Here is a 14,528-nt window from a genome sequence, read left to right on the forward strand (position 1 = left end):
ATTCATCCCCGGGTGCTGAAAGAGCTGGCGGACATCATCGCGGAACCTCTTCCAATTATTTTTCAACGATCCTGGGAATTTGGAGAGGTCCCGGTAGACTGAAAGATGGCAAATGTTGTGCCGATTTTCAAGAAGGGTCAGAAAGAAATTGCCCTAGCAATTACAGGCCTGTCAGTCTCACTTCAGTGCCTGGTAAAATCATGGAGAAGATGGTTCTCGAACTTATTGAGGCGCACCTGGGGGACAAAGCAGTCATTGGTCCCAGCCAGCATGGGTTTGTGAAGGGTAGGTCCTGCCTAACTAACCTGATTTCCTTTTATGATAAGATCACCCGTATGGTGGACCAAGGGAAACCAGCTGATGTGATTTTTTTGGACTTCAGCAAGGCTTTTGACACGGTTTCCCATAGGATCCTACTGGACAAAATGTCCACCATACAGCTAAATAAAAACATCATAAGATGGGTGAGCAATTGGCTAACGGGCAGGGCCCAAAGGGTTATGGTAAATGGGGCTGTGTCAGGCTGGCGGGCGGTCACCAGTGGGGTCCCTCAAGGCTCCATTTTAGGGCCGGTACTTTTCAATATTTTTATAAACGATCTGGATGTAGGAATAGAGGGTATTTTGAGCAAGTTTGCTGATGACACCAAACTTGGAGGAGTTGTGGACTCAAATGAGGGCGTAAAGGCCTTACAGAGGGATCTGGACAGGTTGGAGAGCTGGGCGATCACCAACCACATGAAGTTCAATAAGAGCAAGTGCCGGGTCCTGCACCTGGGACGGGGAAACCCTGGCTGCATGTACAGACTGGGCGATGAGACGCTGGAGAGCAGCCTAGAAGAGAGGGATCTGGGGGTCGTGGTAGACAGCAAGTTGAATATGAGCCAGCAGTGTGCCCTGGCAGCCAGGAGGGCCAATCGTGTCCTGGGGTGCATCAAGCACGGCATCGCTAGTAGGTCAAGGGAGGTGATTGTCCCACTCTACTCTGCGCTGGTGCGGCCTCACCTCGAGTACTGTGTGCAGTTCTGGGCACCACAGTATAAAAAGGACATGAAACTGTTGGAAAGTGTCCAGAGGAGGGCTACGAAGATGGTGAAAGGCCTTGTGGGGAAGACGTACGAAGAACGGCTGAGGTCACTGGGCCTGTTCAGCCTTGAGAAGAGGAGGCTGAGGGGAGACCTCATCACAGTCTACAACTTCCTCGTAAAGGGGTGTCGAGAGGCAGGAGACCTTTTCTCCATTAACACTAGTGACAGGACCCACGGGAACGGGGTTAAGCTGAGGCAGGGGAAATTTAGGCTGGATGTCAGGAGGGGGTTCTTCACAGAGAGGGTGGTTGCACACTGGAACAGGCTCCCCAGGGAAGTGGTCACTGCACCGAGCCTGTCTGAATTTAAGAAGAAATTGGACTGTGCACTTAGGCACATGGTCTGAACTTTTGGGTAGACCTGTGCGGTGTCAAGAGTTGGACTTGATGATCCTTAAGGGTCCCTTCCAACTCAGGATATTCTATGATTCTATGATTCTATGTCTAAGTTGGCATCTCGTATAGTGTATATGCCAAAAAAAAAAATTGCCATTCCTTTGTAAAATTACTGCTCCAGTGGAATGAATAAGAGGCACTTTCAGGTGGAAAGTATTTGTGTGTTTTGCAGGTTGTTTTTTGTTTGTTTGTTTTTTTCCAATTCTTCCAACCTCTGAGAAGAGTATATATAAAACAGTGATATTTTTATTTATTTTCATAAGTAGTATTTGATATCCAAGTAGCTGTGCAAGTTCTCATTTACCAGTATTCATTTTAAAATAACTTCACTGTCACATCTACAATTATAGAAAGTAACTGATACAACTCTGCACCTTTCCAAAGCAGTTCACCATCATCTTCCTATTTTTCCAAAAACTGCAAAAATTGTCCAAAAATCCAGAGGTCAGAAACAGAGTAAATACAGAGAAATAATATTTATTTGAATCTGCCTCCTTTTACTTCAATAAGAATTGCTATCAACATCTGGTAAACTATGAAGCAAATAAATTTAAGCACTATTTTAGAATTTAAGTATTTCACAGTATCATATCTTTAAATTCATTTGACAAGATGCAGATGTTCTGGAAAGATTTGCTAAACAGAACTGTTCCCCACACTGCTGATAGTCTTATTTAATATTTAATTTGTGAAATGTGCGTTTATAACTGAATTAGAATGTTTCTTTCACTTTTACCGCAGATCACGCTTGGTGACTACTTCAAAAAAAAAATAATTAAATAAATAAATTGTATTGCTTTAGATAGACTATCTTTCTACTATGCTAAACTATGATATTGTTAAATCTACTTTATCACCTCCAACATGTAAGGAAAGCAAAGTGCTGTATTCTTTTCTTCCTGAATTTGGCAAGATTGTATTGGAACAGAATACAAGGATGTACTTATTTCATGTGGAAATGGAAACAACTGGGAGGAAAGAAAAAAAAAAGGTAAAATATAAGGAATCACTAAGAGAACTCTAAGAAGATAAGCATACTAGTGAAGACACAGAAATCAGATATCATTTTTAATTTCAGCAGCAATTGAAAGTTTATTATTGTACTACTACTATTAGAGAATAAGCCCATTCCCATTTTACTTCCTAAAAAACATTTTTGTTCTTAAACAAAAGGATCTAAACTGAAAAACATTCCAAAACAGAAAAGATATCAAAAGTTTCATTTAAAACCTACCTACATATTTTTATTAATTTTGTTGTTGTTTCCTTTTAAAAGTCTTCTTTTCTGTAGTTGGTACCTACAGTAACTCACAGACTAATCTGTTACTTCTGAAAATCCTTCTGCAGGAAGGTTTCATAAAAAGGTTTCTACCAGCTCTCTTTAGTTTTTGAGGCATCTAGTATCTTCAGAATACCTAAACACATCCCAGAACAAAGATTTTTATACTGAATTGATTTTACAGACTAAACACATCACAAACAATTTGTTCCCTGTTTCTCGGGAAATAAGCAGAGGCAATTTCAATCTTTAAGGAATTTCTCTGGGGAAAAAAAAAAATGGACTGAGATTGTTATCAGCTACATTATAATTGATATGCTTCACACAAACATAAGACATTCTGTTGGCTATCTGAAATATTTTTAATAGCTAATGTACATGAGAGCATAAGAACATTGTTAAGATTTTAAAGTTTACTTCACACCCATTTTTATAGTTACTATCAATCTGTACCAGGCTAAGTGCAATCTTAAACACATTCACCTAAGTGAAATTGAAGTCCATCTTGCCCTGCGACTTCTAGCTTGACCCAAATAGTTTGCAAAGCCTAGCTAAATGTCATCACTTGACTTTTTGTAAGCAAAAGCCGCCACCATCATCACCACTATGCAAGTATTTGGACAAGACTGTTTTTAAAGGACTTCAAATTGCAATGATAAGCAGCTGATCCACCATATTTTCTGCTTCAGGGAAACCAAAGAGTACACAGCACAGTTGATGTACTGTCTAGAAGTCCACAAATAACTTGCAACAAGTCTATAGCACTAGGTTTGTTTAGACAGAACACAGATCAATAAATCCTCAGTCTTTTTCTCTATATCCTTCTATATAATGTAGACTTATATAATGTAGTTATGTAGACATACGCAAACATACCACATAAGTCCTATTTTCCTTTTACCAGTACTTCATAGTAAAGTTCATCTCCACTTATATTGCTTTTCTATGCCACTTCTTTCTCCCAGAATTTTCCATGATTTACATTATAGGAACTATATTTTGCTGAAAGGCTAGAACAGAGAAACTGGGGTAATAAAAGTAGTAGGAGTTACTTCAGTGTGGCAGAATACTGGCAGAAAACATTAATAGTAGCCACATAAACCATTTGTCCCAAATGTTCTGACCTAGTTATTTTCAGCTATAGGCTTGATCGTTTCAGAAAAGATCATGAAGTGAGAGTCTGAGAGCCTGCTTAAACTTTGTTTATAGTTTTTGTTGTATTTCACTATTGGGCTCTGCCCTGCATTGTTTTATTAAATGCTTCTAAATTTTCAGTAAGTGATTTTAGAATTGTGGCAGGTTATACATATGTTAAATTTAATACACACACACAATGCAGGAAGAGAACAGAGATGTCCCCAGGTTCTGCTCCTGCTTAATGCAATATTTCATTTTAGCACAGACAGAAGAGAATCTGCTACATCAGTCAAATCAAGGTCTGTTTTAAAACACCACAGTGAAAAAAGAGAGCCTACTTCTGCTAGCTCCTATATATAAACAAACACAAAGATAATTTAATTTAATTTGGACATCATTTCATGCTTTGGAAACCAAGGAGACAATTTCTCATAATTTGAAAGAGATCAAAACTAACCCTCCTCAAAAAAAAATTAAAAGCAGTAGGAGTAAATCTGCTGAGACACCAGGCAGATAAATCACCTGCCTCATCTCTGTAAATAAAAGGAAAAATCCATAGCAACACAGATTGCAGAGGAACCTGTTTTATAAACTGCAACAACAATCAGTACAACTGCAAGTAACAGAATTAAAGTCAGATTCTCTCCTGGGGTGTCTACTTAAGCCATGCTGATATTAACAAGAGTGTTAAATAATTAGTCAGAAAAAGTTCCCTGTGGCACACAATAACTCCTGAAATCCATTGACTTAGCACACACCATCATTAAGAGAAAAACCTTTTACTAATTGTTTTAATCCCCAACATACTACACATACTACTGCTTTTCTCAAAATCCAGCTAGGTTTCAGAACAAACTACATCTCCTCTCACCAGATACAGAATCATACCGCATCATACCCAGCTAAAAAGAGGCAAGAGAAACTCCTCAGCTCTGAATTAACCATCAGTTTCCAGCACTGCCCAAAACAAAACACACACCCTTTCCCCACTGATCTTAAGGCACTGTCTGAGACAAATTGAGACAGAGTGGTGCAATGCCTTGCATTATTACATCCAATAAAGTAGGAACACTGTCTCCAGCTACATTGAAGTCATAAAAACAAGTTTCTCTGCTAACACTGAGATAGGACCCTTTGGGATTTCTCATAGCTTTGAGGGTCAAATGCTACAAAAAGAAAAGGGAGAATATAACCTTGGGAGACCCCAGGTAACCCTGCAATATTGTCCCTCTCTGTGCCTCTAAATACTTGAATATTTTCAGAACTTTGGCAGAAACGTTTAAGTTGCCAAGCAACCAGAGCTTTAGAAGCAAAGCACTGGATATCCACTTATTAGTGTGTTATTTTTAAAAAATATATTTATATATTTATATACAAAGTTTATATATATATATAATATATATATTACAGTAAATAAATCATGATTCCATCTTCTATCAAAAGTGTGAATCTGTTTGAGATTGAGATATCAGCAATTCTTGACAGATGAGCTACAGCAGATAGGAATGAAAACATAATTACACATTTTCTCCATCTCTAGTATAAGCATACACTTGTTAAATGTTAGTCAAAACTAATTCAATCTGTGTAAAGATTACAGAATATAGTTTAAAAAATGAACTTAATGTCTCAATAGATAAATTCATTATAAAAGTCCCTGTCTAAATACAGATGCTAAGTTGAGGAGAGCTTAATACTTCAACTAACAATTAACATTTTCTGGATAAGACAACCTTAGATCTGTATAATAATCTAGATCATTTCTGAAGAATGAGTTTGTGGGGAGAGGGTAGGAAAAAAGTTGATCAATAAACGTATACAAATATATGCATGTACATATAGCTAGATAGATGTGTGTGTGTATGTAATAAATATATTATACAAACACACATACCACCAAGATACTGGTTCTACTGAAAACAGTGATAACAGCTACTGGATGCAGATTTATAAATGTAGATAAAAGTTAAAATGCATTTAGCATTTCTTTTTAAGATATAATATGATCTCAGCAAGATAAACTTTAAAAATTATAGATTTTTTGAGTGCTAATGTCTGTGATTTTGGAAACACAACTCTTTTCTTTCTGTAGCTTTTGAAAGTCTTATCCTTTTCTCTTGTTCACCAAATGGATACACTATAAAGGAATTGCACAAGCACAACAGAATTCAAAGGACTGTATGCATATTGTGTGCATATGTATGTATCGCTGTTTCAGAAGTTTAAAACAACAACAGAAGCAGAGGGGATTGTTTCTCACAAAACAATTGTTGCCTCACAAAACAATTGGAAGAGGCTTAAAATTTTTGAAGTGATACTATTCAGTTCTCGGATGTCTGGTTAGTTTGGACCAAAATGGGATAAATTAGTCAAACCAGGTTCATGTTAGCTCCATAATTACTACACTCTACAAGATCAGTTAAGTCAATATCTCAGTAACTATATTTACTATTATTCACTAAATTTAAGCAAAATGCACTGGATTTGTCCATTTATTGGAAAGACACCTTCCACGTTAACAAGAGAGACTCTCCTGAAATTATATAGGCATTGTCTTTCACTTGCTCAGTTTAAGTTAGAATTTCTTTAGATAGAATTTTAAAATAATATAAAAGCATATTATATTTGAATTACATGTATTTATATATCTTAAATCCATATTAAACATAGACATTATTTTTTTATTCTAATATATGGAAAATAAAATCCTTTATGAGAAGGCATATAGGAAACTGCAAGTGAAAAGGGACTGCCAAGAGAAACATCAGCACATAGTACAGAAATTTGCAAGTTATAAATAAGTTAATATCTCAGAAATCCATGAGTATGACCCCTGTCCCCAGCCCCAGTTCCAAACACAAAAGACCCCCACTAAGACCCCACTCACAGAAGACACCGGTGGCTAGTGTGGCAAGGGAGGCTACCTGCTCCAGCTGCCAAGGACCTGTTCCATGGACTCCAGCTTCTTCGTACTGGAGGTCGAATGGAGGGCCACCTCACTGCGCCATGCCAGCCTTTCATGGCAGTCTTGGCCAGCTGTAGGGTAAACCATGTTCACTAGTGGCTACCCCTGGAGGGTCTTCAAGCTGAGACCATTGTATGGAGCAGAAAAAGAATCCCTTTTCTGGGGGAGTGGGAGGAAGAAGGACAAAGGCTTTTGTTCACATGAAACTTCATCATCCACTCAAAACCCAGCAGATTCTGCCTGAAGAGAACACGGAGAACAGCCATTTCTATGAAAAATACAGGGGGTGGGGTAAAACAAACCTTTTATTTGCCCTCAGGCCCATCCTTCTTGGAAGGGAAGTGGTAGTGGAGTCATGCTTGATGATTTTAAGAGTTAATACGTTCCCTGGAGTCTTGGTTTCTCCTGATTCAGTGGCCAATGGCACCTAGCTCCACATTTGTTTCCAGAGAAGTTCCTTCACTACTCATGGCTCAAAGCCCAATCTCAGCTGAAGCACACGAAGGGAAACATCAGTCATGACTTGACACAGTGGAAGAAGAGAAAGATAGAAGCATGGAAAGGAGTCTGCCAACATGAGGATGAACCAAAGACTAGGAAAAAAAGTTGATGAGCAATAAGGCAGCTGCCGGGCCTTCCCCTACCTCCTGCTTCACCATCACCACCTTTTGGGGAGCCACCTTCCACACTCTCTCTCCAGCCCATACTGGGACCTACGCTCCTCTTTCCCAGGCAGCTAGGGCCTGCCCAAAAGCCAGGCTCAGACCTTGGTCCTTCAGTGAGGGCCTTTCTCCAGTGAGGGCCTGTGGCCACCTCAGATGAAGGATGAAAAGGAGCTGCTAGAAGTAACTGGGATAGCCCAGGGAAAGGATAAGGTCACAGGAGATCATACATGAGACCCTAACATAAGTATCCATGAAGACCTCATGAAGGTCCTGGGTGCTCTGCTGGTGCTCACTCAAATATCCAACTTCACATGACACACGAGCTCTAATGCTGCTCTGCCTCTTACATCATTTACTCACATATTCTGCTAAATCTCACTGAATTGCATTAACTCTTTACTGTCCTCATGCTGGGAAGAAGTGGGGAGAGCACACGAAACTTGAAACCTTTGCCTCTGTTCTCATCTTCCTGTTCCTCTTTGAAGCCAAACATAAAATTTTTTAGCTCTTTCGAAGATAAACAAAGAAAACTGGTTTCCTAGCAACAGAAATTGATGCAGAGCTCTCTGAAGTCTCTCCTGGGTGTTTTCAAGGCTTTGCCCGTTTTCTAACATCTGACTAAAAGTACTCACATCATGTTATCATGATTTGTTCAAACAAGGACAAACCTATATTGCTTTTCAGCACTGAAGATGGGGTAACACATGGAGTTAAAAGACTTCATATTCATATATTCCTTCAAAAAAATAGCATAGAATTTCCTTTCAAAATTGCAGAAAAAAACAAGTAGATACCATATATCTGGAAGGCACAAGCAGCTTTATTTCATTGAAGCATAGCGTACTACCATGATCTACAAAACCAAGCATGCTCTATTTCAAAACACAAACCTAGCAATACCTTGAATTACTGAACAGATAATTTTCCAAATTTATGAAACTCCATTCCAGGTGTATCATTACAGATATACTGTTGTCATTGTCATGAAAAAAAAAAAAAAAAAAAAAAAGCTGACTAGGACTGTCTGAAGGAAGAAAAGAATTAAATAGAAGTATTTTATTTGACCTGCTTCAGATGCTTTATGACCTTTGAATACAACATATTTAAACATATTGGGGGATATAAAATTTTGATTTTTGCAAAATAGTGCTGTCTTGAGGATTTAACTGCCAGCAGATGCCACTGAGATTAAGTGCTTAGTAACACTAAAATAAAATGAAGAGAACCTGTGCAGTTATATTAATCAAAGTAATAAAAGGAGGTAAGGTGTATTCCTTAACGTATCTGTAGGCCACTTCTCGTCAAAAGTTGCAAAGGACACTCCAGAAATGGCCATTACAGGATGTAATTAGCCATTTCAAAAAAAAAAAAAAAAAAAAAAAAAAAAAAAAAAAGTAAATCAATTTTAGAATAAGAAACTAAAGTGTCTATGAATCTTCTCTAGTATGGAAATAAGATACCCATACTTTTTTTTTTTTACTGGAATTATATGTGCATATGTGCATAACATATGCACAAAGAAATATTTGCACACTTCCTGTTTTAAGGACATCTTTGTTTCCCCACCTTTTGATTATTTAATATCAAGAAAAAGCAAACAATTATATAACTCACAGATAAAAGATAGAAGTAACTGCAAGTTTTATTTTCCTTCGGGGAAACAAAATGTGTGGAATCACAGGGGAAAAAAACAGAGAACAGGAAAAAAATTTGCAAAGGTATACGACCGTGACACAATTACTTATTGAGCATGAAGTTTTGGTCCCTTATTCCAAGGGAAAACGTAACAGGACTAGAAAAAATAGACAATAGGAATAAATAGAGGTATAACAGGTTTTTCATATAAACAGCAGGTAAGAAGGCCCATCTTCTACTAGACATCACTATAAGAAGTTCATAAGAAAATTACAGGCTGTTTTCTTCATAACACATTCAAAAATACAGCTTACTCTACATATTAAAACTAGAGGTTGCAAAACCGTCTCTCACTACTTCTGTCATTTGTCATTCTGAAAGGTTCCCCTGAGTATTCAGATAAAAGCCATCCACCAGGACTAGACTACTCCAGTCACCTCATCAGATACAAATTCCTAAGACCCTCCTTTATTGCACCCATCTTTAAGATTTCTATGAATCTTCCTTGAATTGCCCTATATATCAGCTGACATTGTTATAGACTTTTATAATTACATTAGAGTAGTTAAGAGTGAATTGGTGGCCTCCCAAGCTGTTTTCAATTAGCAGTTGTCAGGTACAAAGACATTTAACCCAAATAAGCTCCACCAGAAGTAAATATTTACCAGCTGGTTGTAGCTGCACATAGTACCAAATCTGAAGCTTGAAGAAGAAACAGAGATTATGCTGTTTGGCCATTCTCAGTGTCATCTCCTTCAGAGGAATTGCTCATGCTTATGTTTTTGAAGTCACTGCACTAGTTTTATATCCAACTTCATAGTTATGATTGCCCTTATCTACCACACTGTGCAGCTAGGACATGGATCCCATCTGCTTGGTTACTCACTATCTAATTAGAAAACTGTAAGCGAGAGTGATCCCAGAGTTTCTGTCTTTATGATTAAGAAACATGTCTGGCAAAGTTCAATGTTTTGTAAGGCTTGGCCTGATTGAACAGCTAAAAGCTTATTAAATGAAATAAAAAGAGCTTGTCACTCACTGGCAGCTATACCAGTCTGGCCTCTTTTCTATAAAATCACAGTACCATAAGCTGTCTTTAATTATGTATTCACGTTCACTATTTGTTATACAGGGAAGAACAGTTTCTTGCTGACCACAGTTAAACTGGCCATAAAGTTTTATTCATGAGTCATAGAAATAACAAATTTTTACCTAAAATGCTGCATAGTGTTTGCCTTAAAAATTCATGATGCAAATGTGGCACATTTATGTTAACACTAAGTTAACATAACTTAGTTAACACTAAGACCCAGTTCAGAACAATTCTGTTGTGTTTTCCACAGAATAGGCAATTCAAATTCCCTTCATTACAATTCATTGACTCAGCTGCCGACAATGAAACTAAATCCACTTTGTTCAAACAGTATTAAGCCATACTGGCAAATTGACACCTGGCATTAAAGTGTGCTGTGCAAAAGTCTGGCTGTCCATTTCACTTATCAAGTAGAAATTTGTCACAAAACAAAGAGAAGTGCTTCTAGGATCTTCTTAAATAATGATGGAAGGGGGAGGGGAGGATGGCCAAAAGTTGCCTCTGATCCAGACAAGTGTTTAATTTCCTTTTTGATTTTTTTTTTCTAATTTCTTTGTATGGAATGTAGATATCTTTCTTCTTAAAAAAAAAAATAAAAATAAAAATAAAATAATAGTAGAAAACTAATATCTTGCTCTTTATAAATGTGTACATAGAACAGCATTTCAATAAAATTGTTTCCTTAAGGAAGGAAGGCAAGGAGAACTCACTCAAAATCATGCAACAATATCAACTCATATTTGCTAATGCTCCTAGTCAACATGAAAACATTTTTGGACAATAAAATATTGGAACAAAACCATTTCACATGGCTTTGGGTATCAGCACAGTAGCAAATTCTTGGTCTATCTCTGACTATGATGTATCCAACATATTTTTCTATTTTTGCAAGATTTTTCACCATTTGCACAATTTACACCATTTGTACAATTCACTTCAAAATATTCTGCTGTTATTTTCAGGAAATAAAGAAATACAGTCACATCTTCGTAAGATGAGACTGCTTTCTTTTCTTATTTTTATAATACATAGATACCTATGAGGAGACTGGTTAAGTCAGCTGCAACACAAACAAGAAGAATAGAGGCATATACATATTAATACCTTATCATTAACACCATCAGTGGCTGTTGAGATCAATACTGAGCACTTCTGGGAAGCCCCCTAATCTTTGATGGCAAATGTGTGTCCCCTGACCCTTCCTCTGTAGAAGTCATATTTCCCTCTAGCCTGGAAGTGTACAGCTGAAGATAAACAATTATAATTTCTAAATCCTACTTTCCCTTTGATCATAATCTTCTGTATCCCAAGAACCTTGAAAATATACTGTATATACTACATGAAGAAAATTAGTCAAGGTAAGAGCAAAAATTTAAAAAGAAATAAAGAAAGAGAAAAAAAAAAAAAAAGAGAGAGAGAGAGAGAGAAAGAGAGAGAGAAAGAGAAAGAGAAAGAGAAAGAGAAAGAGAAAGAGAAAGAGAAAGAGAAAGAGAAAGAGAAAGAGAAAGAGAAAGAGAAAGAGAAAGAGAAAGAGAAAGAGAAAGAGAAAGAGAAAGAGAAAGAGAAAGAAAGAAATGTAAGTCTGAGTATAAGTTGCAGTCTGAGTATAAGTTGCAGAGTGGTTTCCATGAGCATGTTTGCTGTACATCAATCTAGCTAAATAAATCTGGCTGGTAGCAGAATCACATTGAGCAATTGCACTTGCGCAAAGGAAAAGGGGGCATAAAATTTGGCTTTTGGCCACTTACCTAACAATTATTTAGCATAGATTTCTGATGTCATTTCAAGGCACTGCCCACCTGCTTCTTATCAGGTGAGTTACAAAACCAAAGAAATTCATAATTTTTATATTAAAGTACCTAACATCTAGTTCTACTTATTCACTCCGAATCATGTGGTATTTATGTCAACCCCACACAAGCAGACAGTCTTTCAGCCTTCTAGACCACTCAGAAAATATGCTAGTATTTTTGGGAATATTTACAGAATGATACCATAGATTGCATTCCCTTCTCTACTGCAATAGGACACACACATGCAATGAAGTTACTGAAGAGCCTTCAGCTCTTTACAGATGAATAAAAGTCTTCACATTAAACTCAACAGACATATTGATTCTTCTTTGTTTTACTTTCCTGACACTTTGTAATTTTGCCGAGAATGCATGTCATCCATGCATTCCAGACAAAATTACAAGTGTCAACTGTAATAAGCAACAGTAAACACACTCAAGCAAATTCTTCTCTGATTTTAAAGCTAATGAAGAAAAAAAGACAGAGGAAAAAATGTCACAAAGTCAATATTCCATATCCTTGTATTCTTGGTGGGTAGCATACTGAATTTAGCTTTCAGTGGCATATTATGACATCTTGTCATTCATTTTTTTACTTCCATATCATAAGAAAAAAATATATATTGGCACCTAGTAAGGTGCAAATTGATTTATTTTTTTTTTTAAACATGGAAAATGTCATATTTTTAATGCATCTTCAGCATCTTCAGAAAGAAGGGATAGAATAACTGGAAACTAAGAGAATGGACAATAAGCTGCTTCTTTTTGCTAGGGTTGTTACAATTTAGTTTGATAATGAGATAGCTAGTTTTTCTTTTGTTTTCTTTTCTTTTTTTCTTTTTTTTTTTGTTCACTTTAGACAGGTACATTGTAACCTCCTTCAAAGTTTTTATTAGGTAGCCTATTATTCCCTTGAAATAAACTGTACTGTATGCATTATTCATTAGGGATAACAAATCTTCACAGTAGCCACATAGGCTGCAGTATCGCAGAACTGCTTAAAATTCTGTAACTTCCTTTTCCATTTCTGTTGAATTCAGGTCTGGCCTAATCTCCATGTATAATGCTATATCTCTACCTATTTCAGATATTTCAATGCTGAATGAAATGTGTATTCTTTACTTTATAAGTGCTGAATAAAGTACCCTAATTTTTATTTATCAAATGCTTGTAGTTCACTCTATGTATGATAGTTTCTTTTCTCTTTCTGTTACTTATGTATACATGTCTACTTCCAAAAGCACTGGAAGTCTAAATACAATATTTTAGTGATATTCTCTTCTCCTAAAGTTCTTTTTTTTTTTTTTTTTTTTTTTCAGAAGTCTGTGTAACGTTCCATCAGTAGCTTTCTCTGCTCATTAAGACTACACCTATATGTTTCCCTCATAGTTTCCTAACCAGCTCATATATTATACTCTATGAAAGGAACACGCGTGAAAAAAAAAAAAAAAAAGAAGACAGAAAATGAAAAAAAAAAATCGTTTCATATGACAAATTATATTGAAAATGATGCAGATAGTGAACTAATAAGTCAAGTAGCTTTCTTGGGTCTTCTGATTTCTCTCTCTAACCTCTACATGTTTCATCTAAACAATGTAATGTAAGAACAGTCAAAAACAGTATAGTTCAGCAGAAAGGCCACCGCAGAGTGGCACAAACCTTAACCCTGTTCATGACTGCATTATTGACCTTCCATGAGTCACTTTTATTTTCTATTCTACTCCCTTCATCTAGTGCTTTTTTGCATCATTTCTGCTTAGTGCATAAATAAGAACATCCAGACTGTTGCTTTCTAGCAACAGTCTAGTTACAAACACTAGCAAAATCCTCATCATACCAACAAACTCCAGAAACTAAAAAGAAAGTCATTAAAAAAAAAAAAAAAAAAAAAAAAAAAAAAAGCTCACTCACCTCATATATCTTGCTCTTCATTTCCCCTCTTACTTTTTTTGTCACCGTCTATTTTCTGACACTACTCCCAGTTCAGCTTTAGTAAAGACGTATAGAATTCTGGAAAATCAGAAGTATAGACGTTTAGAAAAGAATGAGAAAATAACTTGATATTACAGAATGAGAAAGAACTCATTATTACAGCCCTGGTGATTTACACCCCTGCAATCTTTCAAACTAGAGTATCTTTGCTACATTAACTGCTGCTGTAGTCCTGTGCAATTTTTCTGCCACTTTTGAAGCCAAATATACTACCACAAATTGTCCCAACTGAAAGTGTCCTTCTTTACTTGACTAGCTTTTACATAAATTATGAGACATAGAAGTTCAAAACATGTCTTCTGTAATATTGTTTTTCTATTTTTATCTCTGTTTCTTTTTGATCTCTGGGTGAAGAAAAGCTTTTTTTTTTTTTTTTTTTATTTAAAGAATTCAGATTCTAACTGGTACCATTATGTAAAAGAAGATCATAAGATTTTCACTTAACCTATATTTTATTCAGAGAGATGGAGGACTATCTATAGCTTAGA

The 14,528-nt window shown here is 36.4% G+C and overlaps 1 long non-coding RNA gene across 1 annotated transcript in view; it reads right to left on the bottom strand.

Moving 5' to 3' along the window:
- Positions 1-14,528, bottom strand: part of LOC311436646 — a 51,586-nt gene that overhangs the window by 24,335 nt on the left and 12,723 nt on the right. Inside the window, exon 2 of the long non-coding RNA XR_014692994.1 lies at positions 13,960-14,058. This is a non-coding gene — a long non-coding RNA (uncharacterized lncRNA). The remainder of the gene's footprint in view (positions 1-13,959; positions 14,059-14,528) is intronic.

Source organism: Aythya ferina, assembly GCF_964211825.1.
Source record: "Aythya ferina genome assembly, chromosome: 4".
Classification (NCBI taxonomy): Eukaryota; Metazoa; Chordata; class Aves; order Anseriformes; family Anatidae; genus Aythya; species Aythya ferina.